The 26,581-nt window shown below is 42.8% G+C and overlaps 1 protein-coding gene and 1 pseudogene across 3 annotated transcripts in view; one reads left to right on the top strand and one right to left on the bottom strand.

Moving 5' to 3' along the window:
- The window catches only part of PLCL1 (phospholipase C like 1 (inactive)), a 305,342-nt gene that overhangs the window by 67,433 nt on the left and 211,328 nt on the right, over positions 1-26,581 (bottom strand). The window lies entirely within an intron of this gene.
- On the top strand, positions 21,988-22,841 carry LOC311596218 (large ribosomal subunit protein uL22-like; annotated as a pseudogene). Its single transcript has 2 exons — positions 21,988-22,185; positions 22,354-22,841. The product of its transcript is annotated as a large ribosomal subunit protein uL22-like (transcript).

Genomic DNA, 26,581 nt, shown 5'->3' with positions numbered 1-26,581 from the left:
AGCAGTGGGAACAGGAAATCAATAGTAAAATCAGAGGGATAGCACATGAGTGCAGTCCTAGTATGTGGGACACAGAGACAGGAGGGGTGGGAGCTTCAGGGCATCTCTACTCACATGATGGATTTGAGGCCAGTCAAAACTATCTACACACACACACACACACACACACACACACACACACACACAGAGAGAGAGAGAGAGAGAGACAGAGAGAGAGACAGAGAGACAGAGAGACAGAGAGACAGAGACAGAGACAGAGAGAGAGAGACGGACGGACGGACAGACAGACAGACAGACAGACAGAGAATGAGAGTTTAATTGTGAAATAGCATAAAGGAAGTGATAGATAATTATTAGCAAAGGACAGATTTACCTAGAAAAATCTCAAAACATCAAGTGGAAAACCAGTTTAAAAAAAAAGATAACAAAACCCAACAAAAAGTAAGAGTGGCAAAATGCAACATACAGACAAATGAGTACCTGCCTTACGTACCCACCCTTTCAGGGGTGCTAATAACGCTAGAAGTGTATATGCTACAAGATATGGAAATGTTTGTTTCACATAAAATTTGAAAAGGAAGGACTGAATAAACGGATGCATACAAATATCACTAGTAACGTCACAAAATTCATAAAGGGTGAGATTAGGTTTGAGCACATAGGAAGAGAAATAAAACTTGAAACTAGGGCCAGGTGTGCGCTGTGGAAAATACTGAACGTAGATTCATAAATTAAAACTTGGTTACAAGTTAATTTTGAGAAAAGAGAAAAATCTCAAAATGACTGAACTATTTAGAAAATATGTTCAAATATAAATTAGATGTATACACACATAATTATCGTTCAAAAATACTAAAAATGTGAGATGGAAGGGAAATAGAAATTTTCAAGCATGTTATGCTGAATATAGACTAAACGTGTTTGGAACAATAATGACACATTTACTTATACCCAGTAATATCAGGTGTGAAGACCCGGTGAAACCTTAAGGAATTACATGGAAAACTGGAACAGAGGTAAGAAGCTGATGGCTCACTGAAACTTAGGAAGCCACAGACACATGCCCAGGGAGAACCAGCAAGTCACGGTATGGCACATTAATGAAATACCACTGCATGCCTTTTATGATGTATAGCACAGACCCACAAACCCCAAAGCACACACTTCGTGTCTGTGTGTATATTTGCGTATCCTCATCATGTCTGCAGGACAAGTCTGAGAGGGTGCATTCTAGTGTATAACGGGGCTATCCCTAGGGGAAGGAAATAAAAGTATGAGATTTATATTGTGGAAATTATTTTTAAATTAGCATATATTAGCATATTTTATGAGGAAAAACATTAAAGATATTGCCATGTTAAAGATAATTTTTAAATGTTAATCCTGTAATTACCTCATTAATTATCAGAAGGATGAACTTTATAAAGATAATTAATATCTGCACTTTTATGACTTGAGATTTAATTAAACTTTCAAAGCACATGAGAATTTTTTAAATTACACTGAGTTTTAATCAAATACTATTTCTTACACATTAGCGTTCTTAGAAATGACCAATATAGTAGCAATATATACTATGGCAAAATATCTCAAAAGTGACAGCACTTTGATTTATAAACTATTTTAGAACCTTCTGCATCAGGACTGTGGACTACAACTAGCCTTGGTGAAAAGAATGTCCAAAGTACAATTACTTTTTATAATACATCTGTGCAATTAGTTTGGTCAGCGTTTAATCAACTAAAATGCTTGCATGTTGTCATCTCTCCTCAACTCTCTCTGCCCCTGAGCCTGGAGACCAGAGATGAGCAGACAAACGTTCCCTGGGGAGGAGGCGAAGGCTGGACGGACATTTCCTCACTGATTGCTCAAATCAATTTGATTTCTATTAATCGCACTCCTCTGATGATGAGACACAAATCTGTTGTAGTAAAGTAGGACTTAAGTACGTCTCAGGGAAAGCAGAGCTAGCAAGAGCTCCGTCTGGTCTGGAAGGACTTTAATCTTCCCACATCCCAATGACAAGCAGTCAGCCATAGGTCACAGGTGCTGCAGGGGGCAGCCCTACAGGTTCTCCACCTGGGGCCTTCGCTCTCCCCTTTATAGTCATGTCTAGGTCTGTGCCTGCAACTTTCTCTTTGGACAGTGTCCTCTTGAACACCACCCCTCTCCTTCATGTGTGTGCTCACCCAAGTCTTCAGAAAATACAGCCTACCATATCAAAATCTTCCTTGGTCTTCTACCCTAAAGTTTTTTATTTCTTTAATTATAACCACACATTCCCTACTACAATTGTTCATGATCTAAAATCATCCCAACACATACACACACACACACACACACACACACACACACACACACACACACAGGACACACATGGACACACGCGCGCACACACATGTATACACACAAGTACACACATGCATACACATGCACAAATGCATGAACACAAGTACACACATGATTGCACACACACGTGCACATGCACGCATGTGTGTACTGCAGACATGCATGCACACACGCACATGCATGAACACACACCTGCCCTTCCCTCTCACTTAAACCACTCTGCTACCGACCGCGTTTCACTCCATATTTACTGTGTGAAGCTGAGGGCATGAGGGCACTCAGCTAACAGAAGCAGTCTCCTGCCTGGAACATCACTTAAAATAGTGCATGTTTTCTTAAATCATCTTTTCACTCTGGGCAACAATAAGGACCGTTGCTTTATTAAATCAGATGCAATATGTTCATCAGGATGGTTGCCTTAGAATTCAAAGGGAAGAATTTTCAAAATGCAACTGAGGCCTTGAGGTCCTCAGAGCCAGGCAGGCCAGGAGCCACCCAGAGCCAGGGTGCACAGCCTCGGAGAAATGTTTCTGAAACTTGAAGCTCCCAGCCCATCATCTCCATCTCAAGGAGACGCTAGAGTGTGAGTTCCCCAATGTCTGGACATCTGTGGCAAGGAGACTCCCCAGGTCACCAGGCTCTGAGAAGTAACAGCAGAAGCCACTTCACTTTAAGAGGAGAGGCATTGGCTACATGGGTGTGCGAGTAAGTTTGGGAACAGGTGACAACCATGAGTCCACTCTGGCTCCTTGCCCTGAGAGGTCACAGTCCTACAACCTGGCTGTTCTGCATAGATCCATCCATGGCAGGAAGAGGGGGGGAGTGGCACTAAGACCTGCCCCTTCCTTTGGTGTTTCTGCCATCATCAATCAGGGCAGAGCCAGTTGCCTGTGGTTCTCATCTCTGTGTGGGGGTGTGTCACCCCAGCATTCACCTTGCACTGCTCGACTCCTGCTCGCTCACCTCTCCCAGAAAACCTCCATGGCTGGCTCCTAGCCACCCTTCTGCCTCGGTTTCTGCTGCCAGTCAGCAGAGGAGGCCTTTGTAGCCACACTGGGCTGGCAGCTGTTCCCAGTTGAGCAAAGTTGGATGCATTCAATAGTAAGGTAGAAATAGAAAAATAAAAGAAGCTGCATTAAACTGCCCTTATATCTCTTGCTTATCAAAGCCAAATTTTGTCAAAACATTGTCACTTCTAGCGCACATTCTTAAGCACTGGTTTATTAAAGTTGATGATGATGATGATGACGATGATGACGACGACGACGACGACGATGACAGGTGGCTTGCTTTCTTGACACCAGGTGAAGGTTACAAAGTTGTGCAAAGCCTGCAATGGCCATACTTGTCCTTCTTAGTGACTTTTAGGTTTGGTGAGCAACACAGCCTTTATTGGTACAGTAAGTTAACTATGACATAGGCATCCTAATTACTATAACATCACCTTGTCATGACAGAGATAGTTAAGACCCAATCACAGCCAGGGTTTTTGTTCATTGGGTTGATTGGTTGTATTGTGTTGTTGTTTTTTTTTTTTTTACCATTGCTATAAGGTGTCAGTTTTGCTATAGCTATAGAGTTGCCATTTGTGACGAACCTGAGAAACAGAACTTGTGAGAAGGTGGCTTCTAATATCTTCACTGATGTAGCTGGAAGGAGATTGGCTCTCCTATAGCATGGAAATAAATAAAATCTACACGTAGCAAAGTCTTCTCTGGTACTTAATCATGAAAGTATCACAGACCGCAGGATCCCAAGGCATGCTGGGTCAATTAAATTAAACTTGTTTCAAAATAATGTTTCATCTTCTAGATCTCATTTAAATTATCAGCAGAAAGAATATTAAAGTCATTTATTACTATAGACCTGCGAGAGTGACAGAGAAATGAAGTACTTAATGAAACCATTTATAATCTATAATCATTTTCCTAAACAGCACTTCCACTAAACACTTAACAATGAAAAAGTGCGGTAATTTACAATTAGCTTGGAGACTGATCTCTAATTAATTTCTTGGAGAAAGTGGCTTGACACCCTCAACATAGTTAGACTCGATTAGCAAAGACTGGGAAGCTAGCAAAGAATTAAAATGGGGATCCATAATGAATTCACCTCATTTACTTAGTTTCATATTGCCATCCTGAGGTAGATTCTTAACAATAGTTTTTATGAACTGAGAGAACATGACACCTTATCCTGTCAGTGAGACTGACTGTGTCCACTACCACTTAAAAAACCTGCAAGCTAAATCACACCACATTTATAAATGAAAGACAAGGTATGGAAGGCAGGACTGGCTCACACTTCTTAGATATTCTATACCTTTCCAGGGGCTTTAATATTTGTTTCCTTGTGGAATCTCTGCAGGATTTTAACGATGACAAAACCCTAGTCATTAGGAAACTAAATGACATGCCAAAAGCATAAAACTCACTGGCAGAGCTGGTCACCAAGCCCACGGATTCCTATTCCTGGGTGACATTTTTTCTATGGGCATACGTGGCCTCTGCACAACTTATTCATGGTGGTAAGGATTGCATATGTTCCAGCTATATTGCACCACACACACATACACACAACACAAAGATACATACACACATACATACACACACAGAGGCACACATAAACATACATACATGCATACACAGAGAGACACACGCAAAGGCATACATACACATGCATGCATACACACAGACACTCATGCATATACATACACACACAGAGCACACAAAGAAACACATACATGCATACACACAGAGACACACAAAGGCACATATGCACATACATGCACACTCACATAGAGAAAGACACACATACACACATACAAATATTGAATAAAAGAATGCTGGTGAGGATGTGGGGAGAGAGGAACACTCCTTCATTGCTGGTGGGAATGCAAACTAGTACAGCCACTTTGGAAATCTATCTGGTGCTATCTCAGAAAACTGGGAATAGGACTTCCTCAAGACCCAGCTATTTCACTCCTTGGAATATACCCAGAAGATGCTCCAGCACACAACAAGAAACTTTGCTCAATCATGTTCATAGCATCCTTATTCATAATAGCCAGAACATGGAAACAGCCTAAGTGTCCCTCAGTAGAAGAATGGATAAAGAAACTGGTACATATGCACTATGGAATACTACTCAGCTATTAAAAACAAGGAATTCCCAAAATTTGTGGATAAATGGATTGAGCTTGAAATGATCATAATGAGTGAGTTAACCCAGAAGTAGAAAGACTCAAATGGTATATACTCACTTATATCTGCATATTAGCCCAAGAAAGCCTTCACTTACCAGGAAACTGGGACAGAGGGGAGGACATCCTATTGGGATTCTAGATGAGAGAAGCATGGGAGAATAGCAAAGTAGAAGGATCCAGAGGGTCCTAGAAACCTACAAGTAGAACATTATGATAGGCAGATTTGGGCACAGGGGTCCCGCTCAAACTAAGGCACCAGCCAAGGACAATACAGGTGGTAAACTTTAAACCCCTACCCAGATCTAGCCAATGGACAGAACATTCTCCACAGTTGAGTGGAGAGTGGGATATGACTTTCTCACATACTCTGGTGCTTCACATTTGACCATGTCCCCTGGAGGGAGAGACCTGGTGGCACTCAGAGGAAGGACAGCAGGTTACCAAGAAGAGACTTGATACCCTATGAGCATATAGAGGGGGAGGTAATCCCCCTCAGGAACAGTCACAGGGGAGAGGAATAAGGGGAAAATGGGAGGGAGGGAAGAATGGGAGGATACAAGGGATGGGATAACCATTGAGAGGTAACAAGAATAAATTAATAAAAAAAAAGAAAAGGAAAAAAAAAGAAATCTGCACTGGAATTAGTCATTATATCTCCCCAATAGTACTATCTTACTATGAAAAATGCTGCCTCATAACAAAGTATGGTATGGGAAACTTTGGATTTGGAATATTTGAATTTCTTTGCATATTTATAGAGTCCCAATTTATAAAGTCCCCATGACTTGATGTACACAGAGGTTATAAGGCAGTAGCATCCATAATAAACCCACAGAAAGAACAGGATGGCACACACCTGTGTCTAAGAACTTACAAGGTGAAGGTAGGAGGACCAGGAATTTAAGGCCAGTCTCAAACATAGTAAATTCAAAGTCAGCCTAGCCTATGTGAGACTTTGTACTAAAATCATTATCATCATCAACATCAACAGTGTCATCATCAACAGCATCATCATCAACAGCAGCAACATCATTTTCATCATCTCCCAGAAATTCTTAAGACTCGCTCTGAACGAAAATGTAAGCTATTGTAGATAGTTAACAGATATTTTAAACCGATGCAGGGTCCTAAGGAGTTAGGCAAATTACCAGACTAACGATGTGGGGAAGTTCCAGGCATAAGAACATGGAGGTGACTACCCTAATGGTGGCCATGAAACAAATACAAAGTGAGGAGAAGACACCGAAGTGAAGCCAGAGGGTGCAGTAGAAAATGTTTAGCAAGTGTTTAGGAGTTCAAGACCCACTTAAGAGAAATCAGGAATTTATTTTTACAGCAGTGTACAGGAGGAAGGGTGAAATGTCTTCCATTAAAAAAAGACATGTGGTGGCCTATAATCTCAGCACCCAAGGAGGCGGAGGCAGGTGGAGCTCTGTGAGTTTGAGGACAGCCTGGTCTACAGAGTGAGTTCCAGGTCAGCCAAGGCTACACAGAGAAACCCTGCTTCAACAAAACAAAACAAACAGAAAAGACATATATACCTAGCTGTGGTTTGGGGGGGATACAAAAACCTTCAAAAAGGAGCCTATGTGGTGAATGCAGAAGAGATCTCTACACTGGGGTGACAACAGAGAACAGAGGGTTTATTTGATGATCAACTGTTGAGCTGGTGTGCGCAGCGACAGGAAACAGAGAAGGGGCTACCACGAATGTTCCTGACCTCTCTGGTTTGAGCAGCTGAAAGGCTGAAAGAGCTGCTGGTAGACACGGAGAGAGCTAGGGGAGGTGCTGCTTTGTGACTGGCCCAGCCCTCAGAGCACTGCAAGTAGCTTGATCTTGGGGTAGACACCTGGTCAATATAAATTTGTGAATTAGGAACCATCAGGTTATTCGTGGCATAGGAAACCACAGGTCTGAATATGACAATGTGAAAAGAGAAGGAATAATGAAAATATCGCCCAGCGCTAACTTTGGGGAGGGTTAACACTTGAATTTGGTAAGGAAAAAAGTTAACAGAAGAAATGGCCTATAAATGATGAAGCAAAAGAGAGAAACCGGAAATGAATGTTGTTAACAGTTTTAAAAGGCAGAGCAAAGTATGTGGAGAGACATAGATTAATAAGGATTGATCATCTCATGTATGTGTGTTGGTCTAAGGAAGGGGCAGTCACTGAGACAAGGCACAGAGGAAACAAGAGGGGAGAAGAGACATGGTCTGGGCTTAGCTTTGAGAACGGAAATTACTCCTCTGCTGTAACCGAAGGAATAGGGGGGGCAGGTGCAAAGGAAGCAGGTGACAGACAAGTGATGGGAAAGTGATGGACTTCTGATCTGATGACATCTGTTTAATCTCTCCAGAATAAGACGCGGTCACTTGTTCAGAGTAGAGGAGAAGGTAAAAGAAGCCAGAGGCCTGCCGAGTACAGAGGGAGGTAGGTGGTCCTGGTCCTCAGCTGTTCTTGCTGGTCCAGTCCCATCCACATCCCTCTCCTGTGGTTTCCCCTAGGGTGTCATCTTCACCTGATGTCAGTATGTGCTCTTGAAATGGAGATAGGGAGAATCCACCCCCTGGGGGTAGGGGTCTATGACTTAGCCCCTAGCATGGACATGTTCAGGATGATCGACCAAGGCATTTGCTGGCCCCCGTTACTCTCTGCTCCACCCCAGAGAAGCCATTGACACCGATTGTGCTGTCATCTGGAGGCAACTGTGCAAAGCCCAGAGCAGAGCTATGGACAGATAGGGGGCTTCTGGGAGCCTCCTGGTACCCTAGGTTCAGCTCAATACCCCTAGACTTGGAGATTGAGCTGATAACTTCTGCTCCAGACAATGTGAACTCAATGGCTGTGACCTGCATTGTGACATGACCATGTGGTATGATCCTTGTGGACAGTGGGAGAGATACCTTCTATAGAAAACAGTGGCTGGCACTGCCGAGTCTATTTGTCACTGCTTACTGAAAATTCATAGTGATGTAAATCTCAGGGTTTCCACTAAATAAGTCACACTCTTTAAAATTTGCATCATAAAATATAACTCTTAGATATATTAAACTATTATGTAACAAAACAAAAATGCTAATAATATTTTCCATTTTCCCAGGTTTAAAGAGATACTTTATTTTTTTTAAAAAATGATAGGATAAAAAGCTGCTTACTATCTATCTTCTTAGGCTGGCAAATGGCAAATTAAAAGATGTCTGTCTTCCTCCTGTGTTTGTAAGCAAGATAAGGCAGAGGATATCTGTTTGCCATCAAGTGAAGAAAGAAAAGACCCCATAAATTCTATTAAATTATTTAAGAGCTACGAACAGATGCGATAATCCATTGTTGGTGACACAGATCATTTCTTCTATTCTCATCCAGGGCAACAAAGCGAACATTTGGAGGCACTAAATTAGCGTCTTTATGAGAGGCCAAATAACAGGCCTCTTGCATGACTCACAAAAAAGCACATGTATAGGGTAGCAAGACGCGTCACTAACACATCATATACTTGGAGAAGATAGACAACTACCGTGAAAAATATTACAAAAAAATGTTGTTACCGTGAGTCAAATGTAAAAGCCATCTCACTGAACTGACATTTATCAAATAACCGGAGTAAAGAGGGTAAAAGTTAAATTATTAAGAGTTCCCTCAAAATCGCCCGTATTCTCTTGTGCTACTCTGAGCTGAGCATGCCTTCGGAAGATGCCAAGTCTCCAGGAGAAGAAGATTTTCTAATGAGGTTTCCTAGTCTCTCACAAGGTGATACCCACACCTGCCTAGGAAAGAACACCAATGCAGGTGCACGTGCTCTCTGTGTGTTACTCCGACTTGCTAAACACATGCTCTCTGTATGTCATTCCGACCTGCTGAGCATCCAAATCTTCCCACTCCTCCCTTCCCGTCTCCCCCCACGATCACTCCCCTCCTTCCTCTCCCCCTACTTTGTTTTATATCATGTCAACGTACACAAATCATCCTTGGTGCTTTCACTGACCCAACTCTTTGTTCCCTCTCAATCCTATCTCATGTTTCAAAAGCCTGTCTTTCTTTTTTTTTTTTTTTTTGTGAGCCTTATTTTCTGAAACTTAAACCCTGTGCACAGACGATACAGGCACAGACCAATCACTGACGCCCAGGCTAGCACCCTGCACAGCAAAGACAGTGTTAAGTAAGGCTCCTAGGCCTGCTGGTTTGCACACCCCATCTGCTTTCATATGTCGGTCACCTGATGCATCACTCCAATGACCACTGGAACCCCAGGCGACCATCTGTGAGATGTTCAAATCTCCATTAGGTTTTAAATTTTATGGTACTGTATTTTGTTGCTTTGCGGGTTCCGTCAGGTCTCAACACAGGCAGATCTGTGCCTCCAAAGTATGCTGCAGGTACTGAAATCTTCTGGGTAGGTTGACTCCAGAGCAGAAACAGTGCTATAATATCCACTCAGCCCGTTCAAGTTCTTGCCTCTGTAGTCCTAATACCAAAGGCCCTGACGAAATCGTTCCAACAGTTCGCTTACTTACCTGAAAATAAATGAATGCTTTCTTGTCTGCAAAAAGTAGAGTTTTGTTTGTTTAATTTTTGCTTTAAATTAAAATTTGCTTTAAAGGAGAAAGTTGAGTCATAGTTAATAACTATCATAATTACAGCATATTTTAGTAAGATTAAAATCATGGACTCCCTTGAGCTCAGGAAAATAGTTTTACTTATAATTTCAAGGTAAAATGACAAGAATAGATAAACATTTAGGAGTTGGCAGCTTCCTAAATTTTGTAGTTGTCAGCAAAATAAAAATTACTAAACTAAAAAAGTGGAATTCCTATAAAATTATCAAGTAAATTAAATACACTTTAACGTGGCCATTTAAAATTAAAACTTTATCAAATAGAGACTAAAACAGAAACAACCCACTGTTATTTGGACTGATATGAATAAATCTATTTTGTTTGTTTGTTTGTTTGTTTGTTAGGTTTTTTTTTTGAGTTGCAAACTGACATGTTAAACCATTAAAGTTGGAGGGATAGTTAAGGAAGAAACTCCGAGCAACAGAAAGAGTCTAAGTTACAAGCTGCTTGTAACTGACATCATATTGTGAACAAGTGGCTTTTGGCAGCTTGCCAGAATGGACTTTCTGCTTTGTTAATTGCTTTTAGCAGCTAGTGCTACTGTGTTGACTCCTTATTCAGAGATTCCCTATGCCTGTCTCCCAGATCTTCCTGAATTCTGATGTCCCCAGCAGCTGTGACTGTGTGTCAGGCACACACTAGGCACTGGACAAGTATTTGAACACAGGCTTGCAGAAATCCCATACCTATGTTCTGTAACTGTTCATTTGAGCACTATTGTGACCTAGGCCCTGAGCAAGGAATGCTACGTGGTGCAGCCCAGATCTGAGTCCAGGTCTGTGACTCTGAGCTCTTGTGTCCAACATCTTCACTTAGCAGTGTTATATGAACATGGGATTTTTACATCCAAGTTGGCTCTTACAAGAATATTTCTTTAGATGTTTCACTTCCATGAAAAGCTAATAGCAAAAAAAAAAAAAAAAAAGACACATCTATTGAATAATAACAGTTTTGATTCCTCAATAGGATGCCTATCCTTCTTTCTGTGACTACAGCTAGAGTTGCCAGTATGGCATTCATACTGGCATAAAAAGGTGGGCGTGGTTTTTATTCTCAGGTAACCTGGGAAACATCTCTCCAATAGTCGCTCCCTCTGTTTCACGGTTGTTTCTCTCTCTTCTGCACCTGGGCTTTCAGAGTCTTGACAGAAATGATTCAGGCAAAGCATTGACATTAATCAATGCTATCCTGCTCCAACAGCCACGAATCTTTCTCTTTTCACGAAGTTAAGTTATCTTGACTTTTAATAAGCTCACCTTGGATTCTCAAGCTGCCTTCAGATTAGGTTCTTTTTCTGGAATTTGACTCTTGGAGAACAGCTATTATTTGGTGACCCAGCCTGGCATGTTCCATTCACTTCCCTTGTTGTCATTTCTGATTTTTCTTTTTCAGAGTCCCCCTGCACTGTGCTTCACAGAATTATTGGCACTTCCTGGGCATAGCAGATGCCTCAGTGCCCTTCCAGCCTTTTGAATCAGCAGGGTAGGATGAAGAAATAAATATTTTTAAGCCGTTTTTATGATTTATAAAGTGATCTTTTTTAGTGGGACCTCTGCTTTTGGGCTGTAAAGACTTCAAGGTCCTGTCACCCTTGTCTTATGGCACCCTAATTTCTAAACCATAGATATATGTGTATAAATTTGTGGGGAAAACTGAAAATAGAGGAAGAGAGATAAATACTCATGGTTGTTAAGAAATTACTCTGTTGCCCCTCCCCAAAGAAAAATGGGATCGGGATTGAGATGTGTCCTAATGCCAACTTTCCACTGCAGCAGCGTGTCTCACATCAGCTGTAGATGGATGGAGGGCATCTGTGAACCGATGATGGGGACAGCTATGAACCAGTGGGGACAGCTGTGAACTGGTGGGGGCAGCTGTGAACTGGTGGGGGCAGCTGTGAACTGATGGGGACAGCTGTGAACTGGTGGGGGCAGCTGTGAACTGATGGGGACAGCTGTGAGCCGATGGGGACAGCTGTGAACCAGTGGGGACAGCTATGAACCGGTGGGGACAGCTGTGAACTGATGATGTGGACAGCTGTGAAGTGGTGGGGACAGCTGTGAACCGATGATGGGGACAGCTGTGAATCAGTGTGGGCAGCTGTGAACCAATGGGGACAGCTGTGAACCAGTGGGCAGCTGTGAAGCAATGGGTAGCAGGCATTGTCAAAATCCTATGGAGGCCTTTTTGAGTAAGGTCAGATATTTGGAGATTCATAAGACAAGGGTGACTCTGATGTACCTTCAAGTTCTACAGGACCATCTCCCTGGTCCCAATTGTACATTCTCATTAAAATCTGCACAGAGTGCTTCTTAGGAGAGAGTGTCTCCAGATCCTCTCTCAAATTCAGTATGATGGAGGGAAAGATTCAGGGCTATATGCATTTTTAGCGAAGAGTGAACTTTCCCCACCTCTACTCATTTATGTACTCAGGGAACTCAATACACTGAAAATCGGGATGCCTTGTACAGTTCATGTAGTTACCCCAGGAAAGCAAGTACTACATTCAGTTGTGTCGTGCTTAGTTCCAAGTCAGAAACATCTACATATTGAAATGGCTCTTTTGGCATTTTCATTTTCATCCTATTATTAGTTCAATAAGAAGGAGAAGGCCATGGCAAAATCAGGAATAGGGTGTTGCTGTTGGAAACTATGGAGCAATACTGCTTTAGAGAACTTGTTCTAGAGAATGCATACTATTACAGGGCTGCAGAGATTAGGATAGCTAGCTATGCAGCATTTTCAAGCTTAGAGAAGAGCCCAATATTCACTCAGCCTGGTGAAACTGCCAAGAGGGCTATTTGCATTACAAAGGAGTCCTCCTTAGAGAAAGAATCCGGCATAGCACTCTTATATAACTCTCCTACGGTGACTAATACTTGGTTTTTAATTCACAAAATTTATTAGAAAGATGGTCTTTGGCCCCTTTTTAAAACGTCAGTTACATGGCAGCGAGGCAGACGCTGACGTTCTGGTTTGAAGCACTGCAGGACCTCCTTTTATTCTCCACTTTTATGAGCAATTGGCTTAACTGGGTTCTGAAGGATTCAAATGCGTGCTTAATGGATTGCAGTTGTTGTGTATTTCGATGAAGAAGGTGGGGGCCATCTTACATCAAAGTCCAACCAATGGCAAGCTAGCCGAGGTGAGACACCACACATTTTCCCATGGTGTCACAGTGTCATACTACTGTGGGGTGGAAAAGTAAGACTAAACTCGGCTATTGGTTTGAGGGTGTTTTGGTATGTGCATTGTGTGTGCATGCCAGCTCATGTATGTGTGGGGGGGGGAGTAAGCTGACCTTTGTGGGTGTACTTGGAGGCCACAGGTTGAGGATATGGTGCCTTCTTCATTCACTTCTCTGCCTTGCTCTGTGAGACCAGGATCTCTCGTTAATTCTGCAGCTAAGCTGACTGACCAGTGAGCCTTGGGATCCACTTGTCTCTGTCACCCCTGTCCTTACAGTGACAGAATTACTGTCACTCCGGCTTCTATGCAGGTGCTCGGGTCTAAATTGAGGTTCTACGCTTGCATGGCAAGCACTACCCACTGAGCCATCTCTCTAGCTCCACTCTTGCTCTGAATTATGCATTCACAGGACTACGTGACTGTGCTTGCACATCATGCATACTCCAGTGACACCAACTTCCCCGGCATCTCTCATGCCCTTCTCAGCCTTCACCTCATTGGTAACAGCTTCTCGTCCCTAAGCCTCCTTTCCTTCGCCGTTGGAGGCTGTTACCATACGGGAATGGCTAATATCTCTTCAGAGTGTAGATAGATCACGTACTGGAAAATGAACTTGCTACCCAAGCATCTTCTAGCACTCCAAAATGCTGTCAAAATCCGACAGGCGGGACATAAAGTCGCTGGAAGTCACTAATTAACAAAGTGCAGGTTCTAGATAAAGGTTTCACCTCTCAAGCATGATCAGTGGCTTTTGGCGAGGAATTATTCCTTTTACATCCAGTTCACTCCACACGCTGACTTCCTAACTATAATGACACAGGATCTTCTTCAGGAGCAGATGGGTCTGGAGTTCCACAACAGGACATTTCTACTGCTAACCATTACACGTGGCGTCTTTGAATTTGCAGTCCCTACTTCCGCTTACCCCAAAAGGAGGTTGCTAAGAAAGTTTCGATGTAACCTCCACTGAGTTACTGAATTATTAAAGTCAAAAAACACTTTGTGCAAATAATCACAACATCAGTTAATTGATCCAAGACAGTTCCATCTGCACCCCTGATGTTCACTTACCTTAATGGTGCTTTGGGGGGAGTTGACAGGACAAAAAAACTTGTCATCTCAAGAATGAGACCCACTTTTATAACAAAGAATCCAACTTGATTTTCAGACCAAATAACTGTTCAAATAGGTTCCATGAGTTAATTATTTACAAAGCATTGATTTGAAATGGCTTAATCAGAGCATTTTACACTAAAGTTTTGGGAGGTGGGCTGAGAAGGAAAAGGAAGGAGTCCATTAAGAATTTAGGAACAGGTGTCTGCATTCTGCCACTCTCATATGCTGTCTCCATGAATGTACCAAAGCAGGGTGAACGAGAGGTTCCCACTCATCCACAAGTGCTGCGGCAGGCAGCCATGTGGGAAAATCATCTGAGGCAGTTCAGCCGGCAGACCCGGCGGGACTGTCGGACACTGCAGCATCCAGTGGTTCCCACACAGGCATCAATGCATCTGGGCTAAATTTAACAGCTGGGGTGACTTAACAGTGGAAGCAGCTTCAACACAGACAAATTCATGGCCTTAATCAAAATTACATTTTCCTTCCTGTGGAGAAGATGGCAGGCGGCAAATAGACTGTACATCAAAGGCTTTATTTCTATGCATTTTAAGTGGAATGGTAGTTTCTGGTTTCTTCATTATTAAGGTAATAGAGGTAAGAAAATACAACTAATAGGCTAAGAGTCTTTTAGCTTCTTCCTTCCTTCCTTCCTTTCTTTCTTTCTTTTTTCTTTCTTTTTTTCTTCCTTCTTTCTCAGATATGGTCTCCCATAGTCCAGACTGAGCTCTAACTATGGAGATGAGGATGACCTTGAAGCCCTGATGTTCCTCCCTCCATCTCCCAAAGGCTGGTTTTACAAGTATAAACTGCCACGCCTGGTTACATTAAAGGACTCTACAAGGATATTAGACACTTGTGAACAATGAACCTCATGTCGCCTCTATCTTTGGATACAGGGAAAGACAGTCATTATAGTATGTGGAGCCAGAGGACACTAGCCCAGCCAACCCCAACACTCAGAGACTGGGCACAGTGTGGGATGGCTCCCCGTCCACAGCCTGTGACAGCTCCACCTCCCATGGCATCACGTGCTTCACATGAAGGCTACCCCGTGGCCTTCCACCTCCTCTTTGCCTAGGCGACTTCTGTGGGTCCCTTAATGAAAAGATAACATTCAGAACCTTGCACTTTTCCTTAGGAACCTACATATAAAATTCATAGTTCCACTTGGGACTCTGTGTGTGTGTGTGTGTGTGTGTGTGTGTGTGTGTGTGTGTGTGTGTCCAGGATGAAAGAAGAAACTGTTTTATTTGCTGCAGCCCATTCGATGGTCTCTGAATTTTCTCCCCACTCAATATGCAAGCTCCATTCTTCCCAGCTACATTTGCACTAGTCAGGGTCTCTTCATTCTCCAGAAGCACAGCCCTCCCTTTTGTCCCAAATGGAATGAAAGCCCTACCTGACTGAAGTGAAACAGACAATGTCTTTCAGACATAGCTCATCCTACCTCATAATCAATTTTACTGATACTAAGTAGCTGTATTTTCCAGGAGAAAAAAAAAGTATGGCTTGTGCATTCTAATAAATGAAATTTGTTAAATGTGTTTTATTTTTATTGTTACAAACTCTGAAACTACACACACATCACTCCACGAATTAGACAGAACTTGTCAGACTGTGTTGTCGTGCTCATAACCACATGTGCTTAGAAACCCGAGCTTGCTAATTCTCAGAAGCATCACTTGCTGGTGATGGATAAATTCAGACTGGGGTGGAAGAGTGCGTTCCAGACCAGGGAACACACTGCTCCCAATGGGTAAGCAGTGTTCATTGTAGGGAGGCAGCCGCTCTAACACTCAGCCAGAACCCTGCATTTGTGCTGGGCCTACAGGTGATGAAACAGCACATATTCATGAAGTTCCTGGAGAGAGCGCTCGGGGGTCTCTTATGTGAAGTTCTGAGAAATCAAAAAGAAAGAGGCAAAAAAAGAAAGCTGTACCCTGCTCTATTATCTGTTTCTACATGAATGTATAATTCAGTATAAAAGGGTAGACGCTAAAATAGAATAGAATAAAGCAAGCAAGTTTTAATGATTATATAAAAATCTAAAGGAGACTGAGAATTTTTAAAGTGAAGACATGTGTTGAGATCAGTAAAACAGCTATATTTTACATTGCTGTGGGGTCTGCTAAAGAGAATCAGCAACATCCTTGTGCACATGGCAACATGCTTGCACACATGGCAATATGCTTCCTCACATGGCAACATGCTTTCACACTTGGCAACATGCTTGCACACTTAGCAACATGCTTCCTCGCATGGCAACATGAGCCCACACATGGCAACATGTTTCCACACATGGTAACAAGCTTTCCACACATGGTAACATGCTTCCACACATGGCAATACACTTCCTCACATGGTAACATGTTCCCACACCTGGTAACTGAAATATTATATTTAATACTGTAAACTATTTACTTCATAGTGTTGGGTCTCAGATGCTTAAAGAGGCTAAGTAGTCTGGTGATTGCATGTGTTTGAATTTACCTCTGAAAATGTTTCCTTGAGGCTTAATTCTAAAGTAATTTAGTATTATTTTAATGTGTTAAAGACTCCTACTTTAAAATGAGCCTTCCTCCTTCGTGTGCCTCCTTGAGAAGGCACATATTGAATTCACGATGCAGTTTTTTTTCTTACAGGCACCATTTTACTAAAAATAAAATGTCTGTGTATAGGAAATTATAGGAAAACAATTTCAAGCAATATAGGAAGGCATAGAAAAGGAGTGAAAGTCAAATGATGTCACAAACTATAAATCTTACGCTGTAAGTGCCTTATCACACATCCTCCAGGGACTTTCCTATGTACACATGCTGTACAAACAACAGCTATAAAATGTTATGATACAAGCATGAAATTCTACGGCAATTTCCACCCCATATATTCATTCAAAGTAGATTGTTTTTTAGCCATACAGTATCTATTTATCATATTTTTTCACATTTCTTCAATATTTTATATGATTCTTCATCACGCTTAAATTCTTTTCAGAATTTGGGAACATTTCAGGATCTTCTGAATCTCCCACAGTCATCTCAGTCAACTCTTCAAAGTTAGAGCTAAGTCACCTGGAGGAGCTGGGGCCACGCTTGGCTGTGGCTGACGGAAGAGACTCCGCACGAGTCACCGTGAGTCCAACAGAGAAAGAAGCACGGCCTGCAGTTCAGGGATGTGCTTGTTTCCATAAATATTTTTATAGAAGCATAACATGTAAACAGGAAAGTATGTATAACTCGGTACAAATAGATTTTCACAAAATGCACCACATAGTCAAAATTGGTGTTTTTATTCACCCTTTGATACTGCCTTTCAATCCTCTGCGTAATCTTGGACAAAGCAGCCTATGAAATGGGCATGATTATAGAGGCCTTGAAGACGCACAGAGAGAAGCAAACCAGTGTACACAGAAGCCAGTTCACGGTAAACAAACGCTAACTTCCTCAGTCTTCCCCATACCGGGACACTCTCCTGCGCCTCCCCATCCAATGCCTCTTCTTCTTCTCCTAGTGAACCAAGAGCCTGGAACCCTTCCTTCCCCAGACTGTTCTTACCAAGAGCGTCTCTGCTGGAAGATGAGTACTTCACAATGTCTGAGACGAAGTACAACCACATTAAGGGTCCTAATTTAGGACCATGAAGTATTAACTATAAAGAAACAGAGCCTCATCTCCATTAAGAAATGCGGATGTTAAGATGATTCACAGGCTGAGTTCTTCTACATGCTCCATACTGTTGAAATTATAATTACATGCAAACTTCCTTGGGTTTTCACCAGGGCACCCACATACGCCAGGTGCAGGTTCAGCCAGCAACTCAATCGTGTTAAGATTCTCAACCATGAAACTCCATTCAAACTGCCAGAATTAAAGAGTGTAAATGCACGGATGGAAATGAGATGTGTGCATTGCCATAGCTGCTAGAGATGTGCAGGTGCAGAATGTGGTACCCAGTGGGACCAGGGAGCATCAGCAACCCTCAGAAAGTGGTAACCAGTGGGACAAGGGAGCATCAGCATCTCTCAGAATGTGGTACCCAGTGGCTCCAGGAAGCATCAGCATCCCTCAGAATGTGGTACCCAGTGGGACAAGGGAGCATCAGCATCCCTCAGAATGTGGTACCCAGTGGTTCCAGGGAGCATCACCAACCCTCAGAATGTGGTACCCAGTGGTTCCAGGGAGCATCAGGATCCCTCAGAATGTGACCCGGTGGGTCCCAGGAGCATCAGCAACCCTCAGGCCCTATGCATAATCTGTGTGATCTGTGAAGTCTCAACTGTTACATAGCTCCTTCTCTATGAAGACAAGATTTAGTGATGTAATAAGCAGACTGTTGACTACTAACAGTTACAAAGCAAATAATGTACACATATTTTTAAAGACTCGGTACTACTATCTGTGTGCCAGACGGCTTGGTCTGAAGCTTTTTTGCTCATTTTCTCCTTTTCTCCAACAAAAGTTCCTTGTAAGGGTTCCACTATCTTTCTTTTGTATATGATACAGAGGCTTAGAGAAATCAAGGGTAATTGTCTTTGTCTCCACTAATGTTTACATACAATGCACTGCGCTTTCCCCAGCTGTCTACAGTGATTTAAAAAAAAAAAAAAAAAGGTAATCAGTCACTTTTGAGTAAGAGCAGCCTTGCATTATAAGGGGAAGACAAAACTCCTAAACTGAAACGCTTTCCCTGGTGAGAATCGTTGCTTCTAGAAATTTCCATGATTTCTTTTTGGCATAACCAGGTTATTAATAATGGGATATGGAACACAGAGACATATAACTGTTCCTGAAATGGTTGTGGTTGTCAGTGGCGGTGCTCTTTATTTCTTTGGATGCATCCATTTCAAAACTGAAGCAGAGGCATCTTAATAGAACTACCCAATCCAAAGCCAGGCAACGGTGGAAATTTTAATAACCCCTTTCTTTCCGAGGCCGATCGTTTCTTTCTTCTCCTGTCTGCTTGGAACCAGCCCACCACATTTGACTAGCAGCCATGAGCCTGCAGCGCGGTGGAAGCTGTAACGAGCAGTGGCTGCCAGCATGTCAGGCCCCATTGTGTTTGTGCGATTGCAGGTCAGGGTGATGAAGCAAGAATTAGCTTCATTCCCATCACTGCGGCTAAATGCGATTTTATGACAGCACCAGGGGCATCCCTCATTTATTCAAAAGGAAAGAAGGGATGTAAACTTGGCTGAACAATCATAATCATAAAATTCTGCTTGCTCCCTGGGGTCAGCGGTTGGTTCTAATTTCAGATTATCTACGTTGTTGTGAGACAAAAGGCGTTATTAATGCAAACATTGGTGCAAGGAGACACATGCTTCGCCTTACCATGCTTCCCAGGATATATTATAAATGGTTTCCTCCAACCAAAGTGAATTCACTGAGGTAGGGAGAGGAGGTCAGAAAGGGGTAGGGAGCTACTGAATATTGATTCATTTAAAATTCAAATGAATCAGCTATTCAATTAACTGCAGATAAATTAGAGAAAATGTGACACTCCAAGGACACAGGGAGTAAGTAGATCCATGTCTTTCCCAATCTATGTGTGTGTGTCTGTCTCTTTGTCTCCTACACACACACACACACACACACACACACACACACACACACACACATACGGCTTAGCCAGCCGTCCTGGAGGTCTGTGAAAATCCTGAGTCTATGAAGTCAGTTGGTTTGCACATGTTCACCCCCAGTTCCTACAAAACAGGAAGTGTTATATTTGTAGAAGGCAAGGCAGAGAACTGGCTGTTTCTTCCCAGAACCTTCGACCTGTACAACGTGACTGGAGAGTGTCTGAGAAGAAGACTGAGGAAGAGCTTCCTGTTTGTCTTCATTTATTAGCCTCATCCTCTCTTTCCCAACATATATATCATGAACACCACACAATTCTCTCTCTCTCTCTCTCTCTCTCTCTCTCTCTCTCTCTCTCTCTCTCTCTCTCTCAGTTGCCAAGATGTTTTTGCTTTTCATCTGAGGTCATGGCTTAATATATCTAGATGTTGTTTCCAAAGACACAGAACCATTTCTCTCCCTCAGTCCACCGAGGAAGTGGACTCCAGGCTGCCGCCCCTCTGCTGACTGTCCCCAACCCATCTTCACCGTGAAGAGATCAACACCTCTCATTTCTGCTGGTTTTCCCCCGCTAAGTCTGGACTGAAAAGCTGGTCCCGGAAGTGTGTCTGGATTTCCACAGGCCATTTGGGAGTCAATTATATCTCCTCCCACAACGCTCCTCTTACAAATGTTGCACAGGCTAGAGGAGCAGCCGCTCGCCTTGATCTTGCAGCAAAGAACTGCTGCCCAACAGGCAGTGAATGGCTGTGAGCAACAGTGCCTCTCCTGTTCCCCAAAAAAGCTAGAGATGAGCCTGCAGGACACCGGAGAGACGGAGAGACGCATGCCAGCCCCTCAAGCAGCCACAAGGTGTCCTTCTGGACTAGATTCTCTCTCTCTCTCTCTCTCTCTCTCTCTCTCTCTCTCTCTCTCTCTCTCTCTCTCTCTCTCTCTCTCCCTCCCTCCCTCCCTCCCTCCCTCCCTCCCCGCCACTTCTCTGAACATTCTCTTACCCCCTTCCAAGAGAAAGCAACCCCAGAAAGGTTTGCGCAACAGCAGCACCCTGGAGAAGGCAATGGATACAGAAATGGAAACTAAATGCAACCTTCTCTTGATGTGCTTAAACTAAACCCTCGCTCTTATTCCAACCCTGCTTCCCTCCCAACAGCCTGTCATTATAATCATAGTCACCGTCATCATCATCATCATCATCGTCGTCGTCGTCGTCATCATCATCGTCATCGTCAGCAGCAGCAACAGCAGCACTGTACAAACTGACTAATTTCTTAGCTTTGTCCCATCTATAGAATCAGTCAGGGCTCTGCCCCATCCACATTTGAGTATCTCCTTCCCTTCCAACCGCGTCACAACTTAAATGAAACTCTCCTCGCATCACAGTAGGAAACTGAAATGGAATGCATCAAGAAGGCCCCAGGGAGAGAGACGGAAATCACACCTACGTGTTTAAAGGTAACTGGATAAGCATGAGCTGGAGAAGCTAAGAGGCCAAGAAAGAACACACAACAATCATGGCTAGCTGAAGAAAGTGTTACCAGCCCCCATGGTCAGCTATAGTGGGTCTGACCTACACAAACTGGAACCCTAACGCAAACCCGGCTGTTGTATCATTGCATTGCTCACTGGTTCCCGCTGTAAGCCAGCTAAAAAGCAGAGCTTTGAAATCAACCTGCAGGGACTAGACCCTCAGCCATGCAAACACGGACAAACAAGAAGTAGGTCTTACATCAAACAATGGCAGATCATTCATGCCCATAATCTCAGCACTTTGGGAGGTTGAAATAGGAAGATAAGAGCAAGTTCAAGGCCAGCTTGAGCTACACAGCAAGACTCAGTCTCAAAAACTAACAACAAAACTATCCAATGACCAATTCTCAAGCTAAACACTCTCTAGATGTACTTTGCACACAATAATACAGATTACTGCTCTTCCTGTAAGTGGCCAGAGGTGACCTGCAAAGATGGTTCGCCACTCACTTGACCCAGAAAACCCTACAAAATCATGCAAATCAAGAGGTTCAAATCTTCATGTTCACTTTAAGAACACCAGGGAAACTGCCCAGGCCGTCAAGGGTATGCATATCCGAAAAGCCACCAAGTATCTGAAAGATGTCACTTTAAAGAGGCAATGTGTGGGGGCTGGAGAAATGGCTCAGAGGTCCTGAGTTCAATTCCCAGCAACCACATGGTGGCACATAACCATCTATAATGTGATCTGATGCCCTCTTTTGGCATGCAGGTGAACATGGAGACAGAGCACTGTATATGTAATAAAAATAAATAATTTTTTTTAAAAGCAGCAATGTGCGCCATTCCAGTGGTATAATGGTGGAGTCGAGTGGTGTGCCCAGGTCAAACAGTGGGGCTGGACTCAGGGTTGGTGGCCAAAAAAAGAGTGCTGAATTTTTGCTGCACATGCTTAAAAATGCCGAGAGTAATGCTGAACTTAAGGGTTTAGATGTAGATTCCCTGGTCATTGAACACATCCAGGTGAACAAGGCACCTAAGATGTTACAGAGCTCACGGCTGGATTAACCTGCACATGAGCTCCCCCTGCCACATCGGGATGATCCTCACTGAAAAGGAGCAGATTGTCCCAAAGCCAGAGGAGGAAGTGGCACAGAAGAAAGATACCCCCAGAAGAAACGGAAGAGACAAAAGCTGATGGAACGGGAATAAATTCAGCATAAAATAAATGCAGATAAAAGTAAAATAATAATAACAATATTGATTACTCCCACATCACATATTTAGAAACTGAGACTCAAGAAGGTAACAAAGAGCCCCAAGGAGGTTAATACAGAGCTTTGATCTCTCAGAATCTAAGCCATTTTCTTTCCTCCACTTCCTCTTCCTGCTGGCCATTCTTCGTCTACAATACTGATGCCATCATGAGACAAAATATTTGGTCACTTCTAAATCATACATAGAGACCAGTGCTTTGACTCCAGGCTCCAGCCTTCTTCTGAGCCTGGGCACTGAGTCAAAGTTAAAGTGAAGGCACTTAACCTTGTTCAGGGTCCCCAGCACCCGACACGTTTGATCAAACCCTTTTCCTCTCCTGGGACAAGGTACAGAACACAGGGGACTGATCAGCACAGCCTGGCTTCTCTGAGTAGCTCCTGCAGAGGGAAGGAGTGTGGGGAGAGGCGGCGGGACCACAGGCAGACTTTAGGGGGTGCAGGAAAGACTTCAGGGTTCAAACTGAAGCTCCACACTTCCAGTCCTAACTGAAGGCATTTACCAAACGCTGAAATGTACACACTCAATAGCATCCAATGCAGGAGGCTTGGCTGGGCACTGAGTATGACTACAGTTTCCTTGTATACATTTAAAAGGATAGTGGGACTCCATATAGAGAAGTCGTGCTGACTTATTCTAGCATTTACTTGAAAGCTTATAGCCATGCATATAGAAAGGGCTGTGGTTTTTCCTTTTTTTTTTCCCCCTCTCAATGTGAATAGCCTTAGCAAGGCAGGTAGCATGAACCCCATACAGGGGAAGGGGGGCACACACAGTACCAGAGACTACTAAAAAGTCTCATTTTAAAACAAGTCTTAGACACACACATTTTACATTATACTCTGAAATAAGTTAGTGTGAATTTCTTTATATGAAGATAAGAAGATTTGCCAGTAGAAGTTCCAGGGAAAAGTGTCCCAGTAACATTTCTAACTTAGAAAGCTTGGGCCTGAGGTTGGTATGAATGCAGCTCAGAGCTGCTCAAAAGTGGATCTGGACAGTGAGGGAGACAAGGAGGGTGAGACCAACAGCTAACTGCGGAGGGGATGACGTCTGTGAAAAGAGGAGCCAGGACCACAAAGCCGCCTTTATTCGCCTTGTTCTTGTAGATGGAAGGAAGGAAGGAAAGGGTGTTTGTTAGGTTGGAAAAGGTGAGTCTCTCTCTGCCTTGCAGAACCTATGTCTCATGGGAGCTGGGCACTTCCGAAGATAACCCTGCTGTCTTAAAATATAAACTATAAAATGCCAGGTAGACTATTAATTCATTTGCATTTCATCTTAATAACATGAGAAAAGAGATAGATCCAGCCCCACCTGCACCCCAGCTCTTTCCAGTCACCCCTCCAGCCTCTCCTAGCCGATCTCCATTCCCTTGTGTCATCTGCCAAGCAGCAGAGGCATTTCCATCAGGGATGCCCAGTGACCACACTAGGCTGGCACTCACATCAGATGCTTCACTCTTTAGGGAAGATTCTTTCTGTAGTCTATGGGAATTAGCACAGGGACAACGTGCAGAGAGTGGGAGACACTGGGGCGTTTGGTCCCAAGTGGGGTGCTTTCATTAAACCCCTCCTCTCAAGCAAGGCTCAGGGATCCATGCAGAAGAGGAGGTAGAGGCATCGTAAGAGCCAATGATGGACGACTCCAAGGAAACAGTGCCTTCCAGACACAACAGGACCAAAGCAGATAGACTCACAGGGGCCACACAAGTCCAAACTGAGCGGTGTTCCAGCACTGAAAAGAAGTAGGGACAGGGTCCCACCCCAACCAAAAAGGTATCTGCAATTGATGCTCAGTGGCAAGTGGAAAATTCCATCTTTCTCAATGGAGTCTCAGTGGGTGTATCAACTATACTCCAGGGCAGGTCCTATGCCCAGGAGTAGTTGGCCAACACAAAATGAACTTCATGGGTTTTGTGCGAATTTTGTTTTGTTTTGTCTTGTCATTTTTTTTTTTGTCTTGTTGGTCTTTGGCTTGTTTGCTCTGATTTTCATTTCAGTATTTTTATGTGTTCCTTTCAAAAGAGAGAGAGAATGTAAAGTTGTGTGGATTGGAAAAGTCTGGGAGAAATTTGGGGAGGGGAAACATGATCAAAACTCATTGGAATATTTGAAAAAATTAAAATAGAAATTGAAAAATGGTGACATATATAAACCAGAGGCTCACATGTATAGTAATCTCAAGCTGATAAAAATCTACACTGTTTCTATGAGAGGGATCTGGCAAAGGCTTTTTTCACAAACTCTGCTGTCTCTATGAATTTTCTATTAATATAAAATTATGGAAACATAAAGACATATTTTAAAACATGCTGTGTGTTTAAAGTCATGTTAGAATCTGGGAACATTTTCCCAATGAAACAGGAAGCCCCATGCTTGTCCATGTGTGCCAGCTTTTAGTCCCCTTTCTGATGGCTTTTGTTCTCATTATAACCTTGTCATCCCCAACCCTTTAATTTGATTTCATTTTGTAGTCAATCCAGGAAAATTTAACAGTTTAAACTTGAAAGAGAAGAAATTGACTCAGCTTCATTTCAATTTTATAAGCTGTGGCTGTATTGTACTAAAATGTTTCCCCCTTCAGATAATGATACTGTGCAGCATTTTCAAATATGAGTATTTGTAGAAAATCAGTTTCCAAACATCAGAAAGTGCTCACAAAAGTGTCAATTGGGTGACACACTGCTTACTTTGGGATTAGAGAAGCATCTAAGGAGATCACTGCCAGGCCTTCTCACACACGAGATGAATCAAGGAAGAATTAACAAAGAGGCAATGGGGGAACAGAACATATAAGAAGATGAGTATTTTTTTAGGGAAAAAAGCTAGGAAGAACTATTTTAATTCTGAATATTAGTATCAATCAAACTATCAGCTGTATCAACTGTACATAGCCCTAAGGGCTATCTTGACAGAAGGCTATCGGACACATTTGAAAATCCCTCCCATTATACATGACACGAAACAATATTATAGGTCCAGTTCTGAACTGCAAGCATTATATCATTTCTATCTCTTAAAATTTCTTCATTTTGTACTTAGTTAACATAAAATAATTGTTCACTTTTGTATGGCATGGTGTAAGTTTCAAATCATGTGTATACTATGTAACAATCAGTTTGCAGTATTTAGGACAGCCGTCGCCTCACACACCATTTCGTTGCAGCAACCACAATCTACGTCCTCTCTCCTAACTATCTGGAAATGGTTGGCACAATGTCGTTTCCTCTAGTCGCCCTAAAATGTAAGACAACTCCAGAGACCACCCTCCAGACTAATCACACTCTGGTACCTGTTGAGAAATCTCTTCCTGTCGTCTCCTTCTTTAGATCACTCTCAGTGGGGCCCCAATAGACCTTGACTATATCAAATAGAAGAAAAATGTCATTCTTTTCTCTTTTTTCCCATATACCCTCCCCCATCACCTACTTTTCTGGGACAGTCACAAGCATCCTCAAATGTCTATTAATCATGCTAGTATAACATTGTCATATGTATACTGAGAAGAGTGACTTTCTTAGAATAAGCAAGCTACCAAGAGGAGACTTGATAGCCTATGACCATATAGTGGGGGAGGGGGTCCCCCTCGGTCATAGACATAGGGGAAGGGAATAGGGTGAAAGCAGGAGGGAGGGAAGAATGGGAGGATACAAGTGATGGGATAACAATTTAGTTGTAATCTGAATAAATTAATAAAAATTTTTAAAAAGAGTGACTTTCTTATAATGTTGATTTCCCTTTTTTTTTTTTTCCAAATCTCACCTGCAATTCTCTACATTCGGTTTTA

Source organism: Acomys minous (genome assembly GCF_964271855.1).
Source record: "Acomys minous genome assembly, chromosome: 4".
NCBI lineage: Eukaryota > Metazoa > Chordata > Mammalia > Rodentia > Muridae > Acomys > Acomys minous.
This window is presented reverse-complemented; position numbering and strand designations above follow the sequence as displayed.